This window comes from Mobula birostris, chromosome 30, assembly GCF_030028105.1.
Source record: "Mobula birostris isolate sMobBir1 chromosome 30, sMobBir1.hap1, whole genome shotgun sequence".
NCBI classification, from domain to species: domain Eukaryota; kingdom Metazoa; phylum Chordata; class Chondrichthyes; order Myliobatiformes; family Myliobatidae; genus Mobula; species Mobula birostris.
Genome location: NC_092399.1, coordinates 19261535 through 19278559, shown reverse-complemented (window position 1 = coordinate 19278559; position 17025 = coordinate 19261535). Strand labels below are relative to the sequence as shown.

Genomic DNA, 17025 nt, shown 5'->3' with positions numbered 1-17025 from the left:
AATCCTCCACCTTAAATTCCTCCATGTACCTGCCTAGTAGTCCCTTAAACTTCACTAGTGTATCTGCCTCCACCACTGACTCAGGCAGTGCATTCCACGCACCAACCACTCTCTGAGTAAAAAACCTTCCTCTAATATCCCCCTTGAACTTCCCACCCCTTACCTTAAAGCCATGTCCTCTTGTATTGAGCAGTGGTGCCCTGGGGAAGAGGCGCTGGCTATCCACTCTATCTATTCCTCTTATTATCTTGTATACATCTATCATGTCTCCTCTCATCCTCCTTCTCTCCAAAGAGTAAAGCCCTAGCTCCCTTAATCTCTGATCATAATGCATACTCTCTAAACCAGGCAGCATCCTGGTAAATCTCCTCTGTACCCTTCTCTAAGGGTCTCTTGAACAGCACTCCTGTATTTGGCTCCATCCGTGGCAACACACTCCAGGCACCTCACACTCTGTTAAAAAAAAAAGCTTGAACTTGCCCCTCTTATGACCTCTGGTAATGGACATTTCAACTCTGGGGAAAGCATATTGCCTGTCTTCTCTATCCATGCCTCTCATAACTTACGAAGTTCTATCACATCTCCCTTCAGCACCTGCCACTCCAGAGAAAATAACCCACTCAGTCCAACCTCTCATTATAGCATGTGCTCTCCAATTTAGACAGCATCCCGTTAAGACTCTTCTACACCCTATCCAAAGCCTCCACATCCTTCCTATAATGTGGAACTCAGAGGGTGGACTTTTTGTAGAGTTGAGAAGGTTGATTCAAATCTGAAATGAGTAGATTTTTCACAGAAGTGGATCAGCCACGATCCTATTGAATGGCGGATCAGGCGTGTAAGGTCAAATGGACTATTCTGGTCTTGTTTCTTATGTAACGTGTCGGGGACTAGTTTATCTTTAAAGCTGGCTCTAATAAATTCATCAATCATACTACCAAAAACAATTTGAACATCACTCAGAAAATGCCGGAGGAAGTCAGTGGGTCAGGCAGTATCTATGGGGGGGGGGGGGAATGATCAGTCGATGTTTTGACCAACTTTCAGACTCCCAACATCTGCAGAATCTGTCTTGCATCCAAAAGGGCTTGTAGTTTTCTGTTTGTATTTCGATTGGAAGGTGTCCAACTAAAGGGCCATGGTCTCTTGTCCAATTCAGTTCTTAGAGGACCTGACATACTTCCAACTCCTTGCGTTCTTATACTAAGTTTTCGTCTTTAGCTACAAAATAGTGTTTCTCTAAAGCAGAAGTAATCTTTTCACATCACGCACTGTCAAACGGACTTGTTTTAGAATATATTCCCTTATCTTCAAAAATTAATCACTAAACCAATCATGTTACCATGCATAAATTCAGCTTCCTCTGTGTATTCTTCTGCACTAGATCACCAGTGTGGTGATTACAGAATTGTACCAATTGAGATCGATCGCTTCCTGCTTGGATTTTTGGCTGAGCCTGCTTTTCATTCAAGTAAAAAAAATGTTGTAGATTTTGTGTTTAAAGTAGACACTAGATGGCAACAAATATCTCTGGTTAGGCCACAATGTATTAGGACTCAGTCCCTCATCTGATATAATTCAGAGTTAGCTGGAGCTACACCTGCAACAGCAGGGCGCGGTTGTCAATGACAGGTGACATTTCCCATAATTCCCCGCCTCACAGAATCTGCCCCGAGCTTTGAACCAAGGCACTTGGGATTGTGGGCCATCTGTTTGGCACATGCGCAGTGCAAGTTGGATGTCCCAGCTGTGTGAATGGTTCGCCGGTCGTGCTCAATCATCCTGACCTCCGGTCCAGTGGAAAGTCTAGGGTCAGTGCATAGAATGGAGTCGGACTGTATGCCAGTAAACTCTCAGTAGTTGTATAAAGAGGTTGGGAACAGAGTAACTGCATTTCAGTTCTGTTGAAAGCCTCTGACATGGGACAGCTGCTGCTCGCTCCCCACTGACGCTGCCTGGCCCACTGAGTGTTTCCAATGTTTTGTTTTGCTTCAGATTTTCAGTTTTTGCAGTAATCTGCGTTCACATTTGTAATTTAAATTGACTTTAAGTGAAGAAGATTACTTGCCATTTAAGGGAAAATGGGCTATGAGGAATAATGAGCAAGAAGTCAGATTGAGTGTATTGTGTGCAAACGTGGAAATTTCTTGTATATTAATGGAGAAATTGTCTTTGATGTTTATTCACCAACCAGTGCAGTGGTGTTAAATCTCATCAACATGCAGAAAGCATTGACATTTGTTGATAACACTTAAAAACATTTATGGAGTAGCTAGTAATTTGCTGCTGCAATTTGAATAACGAATCATTTCTTTCAGCTTCCTTTCTCATTTCCCCATTCTGTTTTAGCCCTGGCTCAGTTAGTTGCCTTTATGGGCTGCTTCAGTCGTGACTACGTTTCCACAAAGCATATTAATGGCAGTAAGGACATCCCGAGTTTGCGAAAGGTGCTATAGGAATGCAAAAAGTTTTTTTTGTATATCTGCATGGGTCAAGGAGCTGTTTAAAGCTGCTTTGAATATTTCTTGAGGAATACATGCAATGTGCTGGAAGAAATCAGCAGGCTGGTAGAAAGGAGTAAGCATTTGAGAGTAAGGGGGAAGAAGCCCGAATAGGAAGGTGGGAGGAGGAGAAAGAATACAAGCTGGCAGGTGATAGGTGAATCATTTCATCTCCAGTCCTGATGAAGGGACTAGGTCTGAAACGTCAACTCTTCATTCCTCTCTATAGATGCTGCCTGACCTGCTAAATTCCTACAACACTCTGTTCCTCAAGATTACCAGCATCTGCAGAATCTCTGGTGTTCTTGAATATGTCTTTGCACAATGGCAGTTTCTAGAACATGCCTCCAATTCACTTGTGTTACTTGGACAGAAGCAGAACGATGTTGTGTTAGTTGATGCCAGAATTTGAAGCAGGAATGGGCGACTCAGTCCAAAAATTCTCACCTTGCCAAGAGAAAATAATTTACCTTACCTCTACCTTCAATGGACGATTTTTTATAGAGTAACCCCTCATTCTAGAATTTTGCACGAGAGGAAACAAACTCTCTATATGACCCTTGTCAAGACTATATATTTTTTTAGATTATGAAGACACGCAGTCTTCTTTTATTGTCATTTAGTAATGCATGCATTAAGAAATCATACAATATTTCCTCCGGTGTGATATCACAAAACACAGGACAGACCAAGACTGAAAAAAACTAACAAAACCACATAATTATAACATATAGTTACAACAGTATAACAATACCATAACTTGATGAAGAAGTCCATGAGCACAGTAAAAAGTTCAAAGTCTCTCAAATGTCCCACATCTCACGCAGACGGGAGAAGGAAGGAAAACTCTCCCTGCCACACCCGACCACGGTCCAACTCTGAGTCATCCGAAAACTTCGAGCTCTGATCAGCTCTCCAACACTGAGTACTGAGCGCCATCTCTATCCGAACGATTCGACCTCCATCTCGGTCGCTAACAGCAGGCAAAGCTGGGGATTTTGAGGCCTTCCCTCCGAAAGATTTCCGATCATGCAGTAACAACAGCAGCGAACTGGCGTTTCAGAAATTTCTCCAGATGTTCCTCTGTGCTTTCACGTCCATCTCCATCAAATCAGAATTGTCCACAGCCCCTATTTAACGGATATGATATCATTTTTCACCGGAGGGCTGTGCACATGCGGCGCGCTGCTCTCCCTCCTCCCGCCGTATATGTTCCAATTAAACTTTTTCTTCTTCTTTTACATCCTTCTTAAGGTATGAAAGTGAAATGACACACCCATATTATGTGCTGATGAAACTGTCCATTAAATTTACTGCAGAGCCTGCTGTCAGCCATTTACCTACGCACATTGATCAACAAATTGTCTAAAGGTTTTTTATTTAAAGAATGCACATATTTCAGAGTCCCCTAGAGTGCTTGAAGGGTAACAGAATGCTGTATTGTACCGAAATGCAGAACCCAATATATGCACAACAAGGCCCCATGTAAGTAACGAGATAGTAACTAGATTACCTACATTAATGGTGCTGCTTGTGGCTAAATACTGGTCAAGAATTCATTCAACCTCCACGAGAGGGGGTGAAGATGAGCGTGTGAGAGGTGAGGGGGAGTGTGTGGAGTGAGTTATGAGGGCTGAGGGGCTGAGTGTGTCCAGGCCACCAGAGGGCACTCACCACCCCTCCCACCTCAGGCACAAGCAGTGTGTGTGTGGGATACTTAACCTCTTTTTTGTTCTTTTCCTCTTGTTTTTTTCCTTCTTTTTCATAGTCCACCTGCTATGAGTCATTTTTGTGACCTCTTTTTTTCTGGACAACACAATAAAGAGAATATGAGGTTAATATAATCTCCATGGTGACGGAGTAGCGTCTGTAATGTGAATAGGGAACTTTCAGTACCGTAGTCCGTACTAACTAAGGCATTTTTCTGTTGATCTCTAGATGAAGCTGGAACTTACAGACATATGGAGACACAAATACTCTTCTAAACCTCCTGTTGTGGTATGTAATTGAGTCATGAAGTTTCTTGTTTAATACTTTTTAGCATTGAGGCAGTGCACATAAACCAGGGCAGCTCAGTAAGTGATCTAATCTGCCTGAGTCAAGAAGGAGAGGTGTCAATCAAGCACCTCCTTATAATCCTATCATTGCCATTCGTGCATTTGTCAGTTCCTTGAATAGGTCAGGGTCACCCAATTTGAATGTCACAGACCCGGACTTCAGTAAGGAGTAGATCTCTCAGTTCGTCCTTGTTTTCCAGTTGGTGGACATCTGGATTGACCTCTTTAGTACATCAGGGACTCCCAACCTGGGGCCCATGGACCCCCTGCCTAATGGTTTTAGTCCATAGCATAAAAAAGTTTGGGAACACATTACTGATCAAATATGTGACAACTTATGCAAACTCACTTATGTTGGCCGCTGAGTCCTTGATCATGGACTAGTCTATGGACTCAAAATAGTTGTGTAGAAGCTCATCTGTTTCCCCAGGCCAGCACTACATTACCTCCTGTACTGGATTCTCAAGTTTCAATTTTTGTTGGTATGCAGGGAGAAGGACCATAGACTTGAATTACCATTTGCTATGTTCCCATTGGCCTTGAATTACCATTTGGTATGTTCCCATTGGCCTTGAATTACTCTTTGCTATGTTCCCATTGGCCTTCAAATTCTACAGATACATCACAGAGAGTCTCCTATCCTAATTGCCATGGCTTGCTATGGCAATTGCATTACCTAAAACAATGAGTAATTACAGAGAGCTGTGGGCACAGCTCAATCCATTCATGAAAACAGGCCTCCTGCCCAGAGCTTCTGTCCACATATGGTCTGTTCTCTGTCTAAATATCTAGCTGCCTCAGAGAAGCAGTCAACATAATCAAAGACCCCTCCCACCCTGGGCATTCTCTCCTTCCCCACCCCTCCCCATTGGACAGAAGTTAATAAAGATGGAAAATGTGTATCACCAGGCTCAGGGGCCATGTGATCACTGAATAAACCCTGTACGATGAGACAGCCGCTCGACCTCACATCCACCTGTTCATTGTCCTTCATCTACACTACGTACTCTGCACTTCCTCTGTAACTGTAGCTCCATCTTCTGCATTCTGTTACTGCTTTTCATATGCGCTACCTTAGCGTACTTGTGAAATTACCTAAAGGGATGCACGAGAAAATTATTCACTGTACTTCAGTACACTGTGTGACATTAACAAAGCATTTTCCAATATCCGTGCATCAGGGTAAGACCTTATATCTAACTAGGTCCTTCTGGGCATTCGAGCCACACTGCCCCAGAACCCTGATTAACTCCAACCTAATCACAGGACAATTTATAATGACCAATGTTCCCGGTACGTCTTTCAATCGTTGAAGGTAACCAGAGCACCCAGGGAAAACCCATGGCGTTCCACGCATTCCTTACAGAACGGCGCCGGAAATGGACTCTGAAATCCGAAGCACCCTGCGCTGTAATAACATTGCGCAATGCTACCGTGACACCCTGTTGACTCATCAGATAATATCAATAAATGTGCTGGTGTGGCCAGGGTGATATGTAAGAATGGGAAAGTATGTGGGGGACTGGAGAATGGTTCACAAACAAGAAACAATACCAGTATTATCAGGGGCAACTTTGAGGAGATAGGAAAAAGGGAAATTGTTCTGAGTTGATTCCTTATTCACTGGAAGTGAAGAGTGTGGGCTGGCGATCTGCTTTCTGCATTCTACCTGGGTTGCATGTGCACAATGGCACATCAGTAATGACTGCACCTTCCACCAGTGGGTAAGAATGAGACTGATTATTCTAGGCGTTCAAACCTCTTGATTCAAGCCTGCTGTCAGCTGAGAGATTTTCCATTCAAGGCAAAACCTTTTCCTGAGATAAAGATAATTGATTTCCTATGTACACCAGAAGACCAATTATAAGATCTATTACCAGAGGTCTTTTCATTGAATGTAGCTGGATAGATAACTTGCAGAATGAAAGGAGAAAATTGGGATAGAGTTTGAGTATAACTTGGACCTGGTGATTGCTGAAAGTCTGAAAAGTTTTTCTTTTTAAGTGACTGCAGATTGAGTGCCAAGTTTGTCTAGATGTGATGAGAGGGATCAACATATCTATCATCTACTGTGATATATGTTTCAGAATTTGGAGCTATCCTGTTAATATTAGTGAGTAAGTAGTGGTTAGCATGACACTCTACAGTACCAGTGACCTGGGTTCAATTTCTGCCACTGCCTGTAAGGGGTTTGTACATTTTCCTCATGAGCACGTGGGTTTCTTCCCACAATCCAAAGACATATGGTTGATCAGTTAATTGGCCATTGTAAATTATCCCGTGATTAGGTTCGGATTAGATCGGGGGTTGCTGAGTGACTCACCTTGAAGGGCCAGAAGGGCTGGTCTCAATAAATAAACTGTGAAAAAAAACAATGTTGACGAAACGGACTGCATCCAGACTTGACAAGAATGTTTCCATAATGAAATCAGTAAGTTAGCAGTAACCTGTAACACATGAAGTTGTTTCCAACCTTTAACAATTACTTATTTTTTGTAGGGCAACACACACAAAATGCTGGAGAAACTCAGCAGGCCAGGGGGCATCTATGGAAAAGAGTCGACATTTCGGTCCAAGACCCTTCATCGGGACTCGTCTTATTTTTGGTTGCTGTTTGATAAACCATCAACAACTTTAACACAATAGGCACCTAACCATTCATTGCAGAATCCTGCAACAAAACTTGGAATTGTGGCAATACGATCCTCCGACTGTGTTGGTCTTTGACCCAAAGCAATGCATTTCTCTGTATGTTTCAATGTGCAAGTGACAAATTAATAAAGCTAATCTGAATCTTTAATCATTAAACTAAAATATCATGTTTTTAGCCTTTTATTCAGACTTCCATCAACCGGAGTAAAGAATAGGCAAAGGTTTGCAAAAATAAGCAAAAATCTGCAAATGCTTATAACAGCATTATAAGTGTGCCACATGAATGATCAGGAAAATGACACAAATCTTTAAATCACTAAAATCTGCAATATTCTCATATTTAATCAATGTAGAGGAAAAACACAGGCAGGATATGGTTTGTGGTCATATGATATTGAGGTGTCTCTTTCCACAGATATTTATAATGACCTTGAATCTGTCAGTATAGCCTTCACTGTGGGCTGCAGACTGGAGTGGGAACCAATAGCCTTTCAATTTCAAGATGCAGCCTCACTCACAGAGGGAATTGACACAAAGTCACCCCTCTTCTCATAGACAGTTGCTGATAGAGATCTGTCTAGCAGGCATGATTTCAGTGCGGGGTCAGAGAACATTTGACCTCAGTTGATCTGGGATTCTCTCCTTGTTAGCTAAACAGGTAAGGATTTGGCAGGAATACAAAGAGAAGCGGTTGGCATTTTACTGGTAAGCAGACTCAAGGTCAGTCTTTCAAATAAACAACTTTATAAGATGAAACTACCCCGATCAGGGCAGCTATCAAATGTGGCATTTAAAACAACAAGGTAAACTGTGGATTATGTGTGGGCTGTGTGATAGTCTGTTAAGATAGGCACAAGGATTGTGATATATTAACCTAACTTAAACTAGCAATATGTTGACCTTTTACTACCTGAGAATAATATTCATGCATCTTGCAGCCAATGCTGTTTGAAAGGCCACCATCCCCTGCTTTACTGCAGTCTGTTCCGCTTTAGACCCCAGCGCCCCTGACTACATCATGGCTTTAGGGCTGAGGTCCAAGCAATGCTGGCGTGAGGTAAATCCAATCCTCTATAATTCAGTATGTGGTGCCAACACCCTCACTGATAAAGAATTTGATGAGATGTGCCCACATTTGCTATGAATGGTACCCAACCATCTTCTTTTGTATAAGGTTTGATGCCAAGCAGTGGAGTTTTTTCCACTTGATTGTTGTCTTTCTGTCAGTGGCAGGTACTTTCAACTCATATCTGGAGTCTTGCTCTGGAGCAAACCTATGATTGGGTATGGAGATAAATAGTCTTGGTGGAACGGATCATGGATGCTTAGGTTATTAGTGGGTGAACACCTCTTAGCAGCATTGTCCTAGAATCATAGAAATGTAGAGCATAGAAACAGGCTCTTCAGTCTATCAAGTCTCTGCCAACCTTCTGCCACCCATTTTCAACAGTCTGAACTTCAGGACATGGTCAGATCGGCCAGTGGTGGTACTGTTCATCTTGATGGACATTGATGTCTCGTGCAACACTCACAACACACTGGAGGAACTCAGCAGGTCGGGCAGCATCCGTGGAAACGATGAGTCGACATTTCGGGCCGGAACCCTTCGCCAGGACTGAAGAGGGAAGGGGCAGAGGCCCTATGAAGAAGGTGGGGGAGGGTGGGAAGGAGAAGTCTGGTAGGTTCAGTTGAAAAACCAGTAATTTGAAAGACATAGGGTGGGAGAGGAGAAGCAGGAAGGTGATAGGCAGGAAAACAATGGGTAGTAGAAGGAGGCAGAACCAAGAGGGAGGTGGTAGGCAGCTGGGGGAGGGGGCAGAGTGACATAGGGATAGGGAAAGGGAGGGGGAGGGAATTACCGGAAGTTGGAGAATTCTATGTTCATACCAAGGGGCTGGAGATTACCTAGACGGTATATGAGGTGTTGCTCCTCCAACCTGAGTTTAGCCTCATCATGGCAGTAGAGGAGGCCATGTATGGACATATCTGAATGGGAATGGGAAGCAGAGTTGAAGTGGGTGGCAACCAGGAGATCCTGTCTGTTGTGGTGAACGGAGCGGAGGTGCTCAACGAAGAGGTCCCCCAATCTGCGTCGCGTTTCACCAATGTAGAGGAGGCCGCACCGGGAGCACCGGATGCAATAGATGACCCCAACGGACCCCATTGATGTCTTGTGCCCAGAGTCCATTATTGACCTTGCTAATTTCAGTTCTTCTGAGCCAGAGGTTCCCATCCTGGGGTCCATGGACCTCTTGCTTAACAGTATTGGTCCATGGCTTAAAAAAGTTTGGAAATACCTGTTCTATGTATTCAAGAAACACCAGTTTATCAGCTGAGGGAAGACAGTTGGTGGTAATCAATTTCTTTGCCCACGTGTGACCTGATGTTTTGATATGGAGCTAATGTGGAAACTTAGGACTACTCCCTCCTCCATGTATGTTATTTGGTTGCTGCAAGTAACTGTTCCATTTGGAAACTGCCCTGGTTAATGCTGGGTGATCTGCCCAGTTTTACCATTTTTCTGTTTAAATTGCGATGGTACTGTTGCATGATTGCTGGCCACTTCAGGGGGCAGTTTAGGGTAAGCCTTTATGCTGCGGATCTAGAGTTGCACGTTGCTCAACTCAGGCGAGGGTGGCAGATTTCTGCCCCTGAAGAACATTACTGAACTATTTAGTCTTTGCCACAATCCAGTCATTTCCTGGCCTCCATTACTGGAAGTGGTCTTTTTTTAAACCCAGTTTACAAACTGCATTGCTCCCTCGGTGGGAATTGAACTTGTGTTTCTGGATTGCTATTTGGGTTGCTAATCAGGTATCTTAACCATTGCACCATCTTCACACCAATAACTTGTTAAGTAGTGCCCCATTCTATACACTATGGTTTCTGATTACTAAGATCATCTCCCTTTTACTTTGCAGAGTTGCCTTAGAGGATGGTGGTGTTGTGTCAGGCAGATGGCATAACAAAGACCCATGTATCCCCTTATTTATGAAATCACTGAAAAAATATTTACCCTGTGGTCCATGTTTCTGGTAAAATTCTAATCATTTGCAATTTTGCTACATGCATCAACCAAAGCAACTTCTTTCAAATGACCTTTCTCCCTCCAGTATAGGATTTGGTAATGTTTAAAATTATGTCAATATTTCAGTGAAAAGCAATGTAAACTACAAGGGTTCGACAAGTTTGCAACTCAGATTTCGGTGGAGTGGAAAAGCACCAAATCAGATTTCGGTGGAGTAGAAAGGTTGAAATGAGAGGGGCAAACAATTAGTTGCTTCTGTGAGTGCAATAGTGAAACAGAATGCAGGAGTAAAGAATAGGATGCTGCACTTTATCTCCGAGACATAGGTAAGCTGCTAATTAGACTTGTACAATGTGTGTCAACACTGAAAGTTGATCAGAAGAAGCAGGCACTGTGAAACCTTGCCTATGCAAATACAGAAGTTTGAGAAGGATTTTTACTCAGTCAGAGCGTGCCAGTGCTTGGATGGGTATGTGAACTTCAATGTTGAAATATGAAAATGAAAACTCCAGGCAAGTGGTAGAATGACTTGGTATGTTTGTAAGGTACTGTGCTGCAAGTATATCTGATTTACATTTATACAACCAAATGAAATAATATTCCTCAGGACCACCATGTACCCACAAAACAGATATCACACACAGCACATAAATCAAAATCTTACCATAAATAATATAAATTAAAATGAAAATTATAATTAAACTACAAAATTCACATCTGAAATTTTCACCCTTAACTCTATCACGTTTGATAGCCCTTATATTTTGTCCCAAAACCTTAACTTCCTGCTCAGTTAATGATCTTCACAGTCCTTAATCAACTCACTATTCATCAACACATCTGTACATTGACCTGCATTATTTTTCATTAGTGAAATGTCATTACAGCCATTTCTAGGTCAATTTGCATGACTTGGAAAAGTTTACTTGTCATGAGTCAGTGAGCAGACATCAAAGGGAAGATTTGAAAAAGGCTGTATAAGGTAAGTTTAGCTGCTTTTGGCTGACAGGCAGAGGGACTAATCATTGGAAGGAAGATTTAAAAAGAGTTGAGGTATAGCCGAGTGGCCTCTTCTTCTGCCAAGTTAAGGCTAAACACAGATTAGAGGAACAATACCTCATTTCCATTTTGGCAACCTACACCCAGATGGTATTAGCATTGATTTCTCTAACTTTCAGTAAATGCTCTCCTCTCCCCTGCCAAAAAGCTAATTTTCAAGGCAGTTATGCTCTGTGCATGCATGCCTATGAGAATGAACTGGACCATCAATGGCGCAGACAATATGTAATCGTTGAAAAAGGTAGGCATAGCAATATCAATGCAGAATAAAAAAGTGTGTTGAGATCATGTAGAGGTGATGGAACAGTAACTTTTTTATATTCATAATGACAGCTGAATTTTTGTGCTCTGGGATGAAGACCTTCTGTGGTTGGGTGCAGGAAATTGGTCACAGTTTGACGTGATTTACCATGGGGTTTACCAGTACCCTTTGACTTACTCCAGGATGTCTGCGTGTGTGCGTGGGCTTGTACAGATCTTGGCATTCTGCAAGGACATAGATAAGAGGCGTTGGGGGTGTGGGGGACTTTTTTTTTAAAGTTGGCAAGTCTTTGAGAAGGATATTAAGAGAGTATTTTACTTCTCTTCTGATCCCACAGTCTGTACTTTAATGTCTATCTTCAATGCCTGGCAAACCGACTTGCATTTTACAGGGAACAACAACATCATCACGTGCAGTTCTGATAGGGAAATTGCTTTGGGATCGTAATAGAGTCACAGAGTTGTATGGCATGGAAACAGCCCGACAAAGGTGCCAAGCTGAGCTCGTCCCATTTGCCTGCAATTGGCCATGTCCCCTGAAACATTTCCTATCCATGTCTTTGTCCAAATATCCTCAGGAAGGAGATACAGGAGCCTCAGGATTCACACCACCAGATTCAGGAACTCAACTATTAGGCTTTTGAACCAAAGAGGATAACTTCACTCGCCCCCATCACTGAACTGCTCCCACAACCTATGGACTCACTTTCAAGGACTCTTGATCTCATGTTCTCAATATTTATTGCTTATTTATTTATAATTATTAGTTTTTTCTTTTTGTACTTGCACTGTTTGTTATCTTTTGCACACTGTTTGAACTCCCAAGTTGGTGCCGTCTCTCACTGATTCTGTTATGGTTGTTATTCTACTGATTTATTGAGTATGCCTGCAGGACAATGTATATGGTGTCATATATGTACATTGATAATAAATTTGCATTGAACTTTAAACTTTAGACTTTGCAATTGCATTGATCTCTACCACTTCCTGTGGCAGCTTGTTCCATACAAACCACCTACCATGTGAAAAACTTGCTCCCAGATCTTTAAACTTTTCCTATCTCACATTAAATTTGTGCCTTCTAGTTTTAGACGTCCCTAGACTGGAAAAGAAGAGGGTAGAATCCAGAATAAATGGTTTGGGGGGGGCAGGGTAGATGGGGAGGATCATTAGCTGGCAAGTACTAAGTGAATCCAGGTGGACGGAGAAGGTCGGCCGGTGTGGGAAGAAGAATTGGGAGCGATGTGAGAAGCTGGGAGGTGAAAAGGGCTGAAGGAGATGGCATTTGAGGATGGTAGACCATGGAATACAGAGGAGGTGGTAGGGAACCAGAGGAGGAAGGTGTGGGTGATGGGCAGGTTGTGAGAGCAGGAGGAGGATGAAGAGGTGAGCATTTACTGAAAGTTAGAGAAATCAATGTTATTGCCATCAGGCTGGGGACTACCAAGACAGAAATGAAGTGTTGTCCCTCCAATTCGCATCTAGCCTTAACTTGGCAGTAGAAAAAGCTGCTCTGCTAGAGCTCAAATCTTTTAAATCTTTTCTTCCAACAATCTCTTGCTAGGTCTATCAGCCAAAAACAGCTACGCTTATCTTTTACTACCTTTTTCAAATCTTCCCTTTGATATCTGCTCACTAACTCGTTGGAGAGGAAGAAGCTGTTCTTAAAGTACTGAGTGTGGTTTTTCAAACTCCTGTACCTCCTTCCAGATGGCAGTAATGAGAAGATGGCAAGTCCCATCTGGAACGTGTCCCTGATCATGGATGGCACCTTCATGAGGTGCCACCATTTGAAGATGTTCTCAGTGGTGGGGAGACCTGTGCCCGTGATGGATCTGGCTGAGTCTCAAACCCTTTGAAGCCTCTTGTTATCCTGTTAAGCAGGTGAATTGGTGCCTTCTTACAGACAGTGATGCAACCAGTCAGAATGTTCTCCACGGAACATCTGTAGAAATTTTGTCGGAGTCTTTGGCGACATTCCAAATCTCCTCACACTCCTAACGAAGTATAGCCACTGGCATGACTTTGTCATGACTGCATCACTGGCCTGGGCCCCAGCATAGACCCTCTGAGATGTTGGTGCCCAGAAACTTGAAACTGATCACCCTTTTCACTGTTGACACCTTGACGAGGACTGGTTTGTGTTCCCTCAACTTCCCCTTCCTGAAGTCTGTGACCAGTTTCTTGGTTTTGCTGACATTGAGTGCAAGGTTGTTGTGACACCACCCAACCAGCTTATTTCACTCCTATACACTTCCCTGTCACCGGCTGAGATTCCGCCAACAACAATGGCGTCACCAGCTCTTTAATGTAGTTTCCCACTTAAAGCCAGAGATAATATGAAACCCCATAAATTTGGTATGGATAGCCAACTTTCCTGGTGTTAGAGGAGGAACTCTATGAGACATATCCAGAAAAAGGAAACTGTTAATGTTTACACATGCATAATACAGCCATGCATATAAATATAGGACTCCAAAGCTTGACTGAGACTTCACAAAGATTGCTTTAGCTTGAAGAAACCCTGTTGATTATCTGCAGTCATGACATTCACCTGCTCAACTGAAATGATGTTTTGAGACATCAACAAACTTCAAGTCCTGCAAACCCCCTCCCCCCCACATGACCTCAGTGGTCTCCAACCTTAAATGTTGTCTCTCTTGACCCTTGATCAGCGTGATGCCCAAGCACCTCAGTTAAGCTTTCTTGATTCTTGAACTTGGAACTAGACTTGCAAGCATACTTTTGCATAAATTGCCTCCAATCAGTGATCCAATCCTGACCAGCCTCATATTTTCTCAGCAGCTTCAATCATTAGCCCAACGTGGACCCTATTACTTCAGAACCCAAACCTACTGCTGGTAGCTTTCAATTTATCTATTCTTTATTTTTTTTGGAATGTATGCCACTCTATCAGACACTATTTCCCCTTGTAACTATTACCGCACCTCATATTCAGTTATCTGTGTACTTTGGTCATTTTCAAAATCCATTACAACACCCGTATTTTTGTTTGGAACAGATACCATCAAACTCAGGCTATGCCCCGTGGTCCTATAATTCTGGACAAAGTTGGATAAGGTCGTCAGAGACATCACCCATCCATACCAGTGCTTAGAATGGTGTTGAGCCTTCCCTTGGATACTAGCCATTGTTCTGTAGAAGGTGCTCCCACAGTATTGTTTGCCTATAGCATCTGAGCAACCAGATCTTACCCTGGTCTATTCCTTCTTAGGCAACAGTAGGGCTACACACAGGATGCAGGGGTATCCTCAATGTGTGGATGGGTTTTTGTCCCCACAAGGACAATGCAGCTTCCGCATTCACTTCCACCATTGGGGCTTGGACAAGTGCATCTATAAAAGATAGACTGGGTGAAAATGCCAACAAGCTGGTTTATCCATCTTGCGGTTTTGACCACTGCTTTCCTCAGCCAGTGGGGTAGCTGGGTGTGTCATCTTAGATGACATTACCACAATCTGGGATATCCACCATTTTGCACTTAGAATAAGAGCTGTTGGATCAGCCCTAGTTTGACAGGGATGTTGGAGCAGCAACAGCTATACTTCTAAATGAGATGCCAATCTGGGAAAACTGCTGCACAGGAGCACGTGAATACTAAGTAGCATATGCAGCCATGAAATGCACCAAGCCTAGAGACCTGACAGCCAATGGAATCAAAGCTCTGCTGTCCACCTTGCCTGGTTATGAAGTTAAACGGTTAACAGGTGGAGGAATCTAAGCACGTCCCTTCCTCAGAGATGGTGGGGCCAAGCATTTGAAGGTTGAAACATTTGCAGTCACCTTCAGCTACAGATGCTAGGTGAATAATCTATCTTTGACATCCATCTCCCCATTGCAGAAGTCTATCGTTAGTTAGTCTAGTTCGTTTCGTGCAGTTTCAAGGAGAGCACAAGATACAGTAACAGTATTGCAGGAAGCAGCCTGGCTATAGTACTGAGGACTTGTACCGTGTCTCTTGTTTGGTCGAAAGAAAACAGTTAATACGCTTCTGCTGCTCCTGTGTCTGCCACCAGGTTTAGAATTCCAAATGGTTTTCTATCACAAGTGTAGAATATATCAATTAGCTGCATGCGTGTTCATGGTATAATTAATCAGCTTTATGTTTGAATTGACTGAGAATTCATAGCATTTAAATTTGCTTCTTGGCTACTTCCCAACACCCAGTTCAATCATTAAAGCTTCAAGCTTCAACTGCAGATGTTTTAGTGCAGGGGTTTCCAACCTGGGGTCTACAGATCCCACAGTTAATGGTAGGAGGTCATGGTATAAGAAAGGTTTGAAATCCCTGTTTTAGGGAACCAATCTGAGTGGTTAAGGGCGACTTTAAGACGTTTAAGTGTACTTCTCCTGCATTAATCTGGAAATCCTTCTCTGGAGTAGCATTAATAAAGAAATTTACTGTCCCCAGCATTAACATTTGACCTATATTTGTAACAGCGGCAAAAACTGCAGTTAAAAAAGTGTTAAATATGCGTGGGCTTTTGACAAACCTTATTCATAAATACTCCCACTGCTAATAGCAAAGATTTCGGTTCTTTGCTCTAAGATGCAGTGTGTGGTTGCCTTCAATTTGCAATAAGACTAATTGTAGGTACAAGTGAAAGAAAATTTCTGGGACTTCAGAACTGCCCAATTCTCCGTTCTCTGTGACTTGCTGGTCATGCCTGCATCCTGAGAATGAATTTAAAATAAAAGCTGACAGTGAGTTGAGATTTCTTTTGCAAAGAATTGATCATCTGTTTTTGAAGAGTAGGCATTCTTACGTTAAGGCTAAAGATGGATGAGTTAAACTGTCAGCATGTCCTGCAGACATTGTCCAGGCTTCTCCTTCTGTCTTCCTTTTGATAAAATTGCTAAGAAATGAAAAACAGTTCTGGTTGTATGGATAATGGTAAAATAATTGGATATACAGTAGTTACATTGCCTGCTAAATGAGCCAAGGTTTTGTCTGTATTAATTCCCAGATAGTTGTTTGTGGAAAATCAGAGTACGTAATTTCTTTATAAGTTCTAATATCATCCAAATACATATCAAGGAATCAATTTTTGATGTTAAAAATACTAAGTACCTAAGAAGGTTAATAAAATGTAAAATTAATTCAAATTCCAAATTAAGTTTCTTTTATATCAACATACAATGATTTGTAAAATATTTGACCCCCAACCCTTCGTTCAAATAAAGGAGTATTACAACCAGGGATTTTGATCAATTTTACTCAGAATTTTATTTGTGAATCACGTTCTTTTTTTTACAGTAGAATCTAAAACCAGGGAAAACAAAAAATTCAAAAACTGAAGTGTCAGAAGTTCGAAAGTACTCATTCCCCTGTGCCTGGTTCTTAGTTGAACCACCTCTTGCAGCTATTGCAGCTATTGCAGCTGGTAGACTTTTTGGATAAGACTCTATCAGCTTTTCAGAACGTGATGGAGCAAGATTCGCCCAT

The 17025-nt window shown here is 42.4% G+C and overlaps 1 long non-coding RNA gene across 1 annotated transcript; it reads left to right on the top strand.

Moving 5' to 3' along the window:
* Positions 1–1735: 1735 nt before the first annotated feature.
* LOC140190597 (uncharacterized) lies at positions 1736–7336 on the top strand. The gene is made up of 3 exons (XR_011883643.1): positions 1736–1811; positions 4440–4499; positions 7058–7336. It is a non-coding gene; the product is annotated as an uncharacterized lncRNA (long non-coding RNA).
* Positions 7337–17025: the final 9689 nt, after the last annotated feature.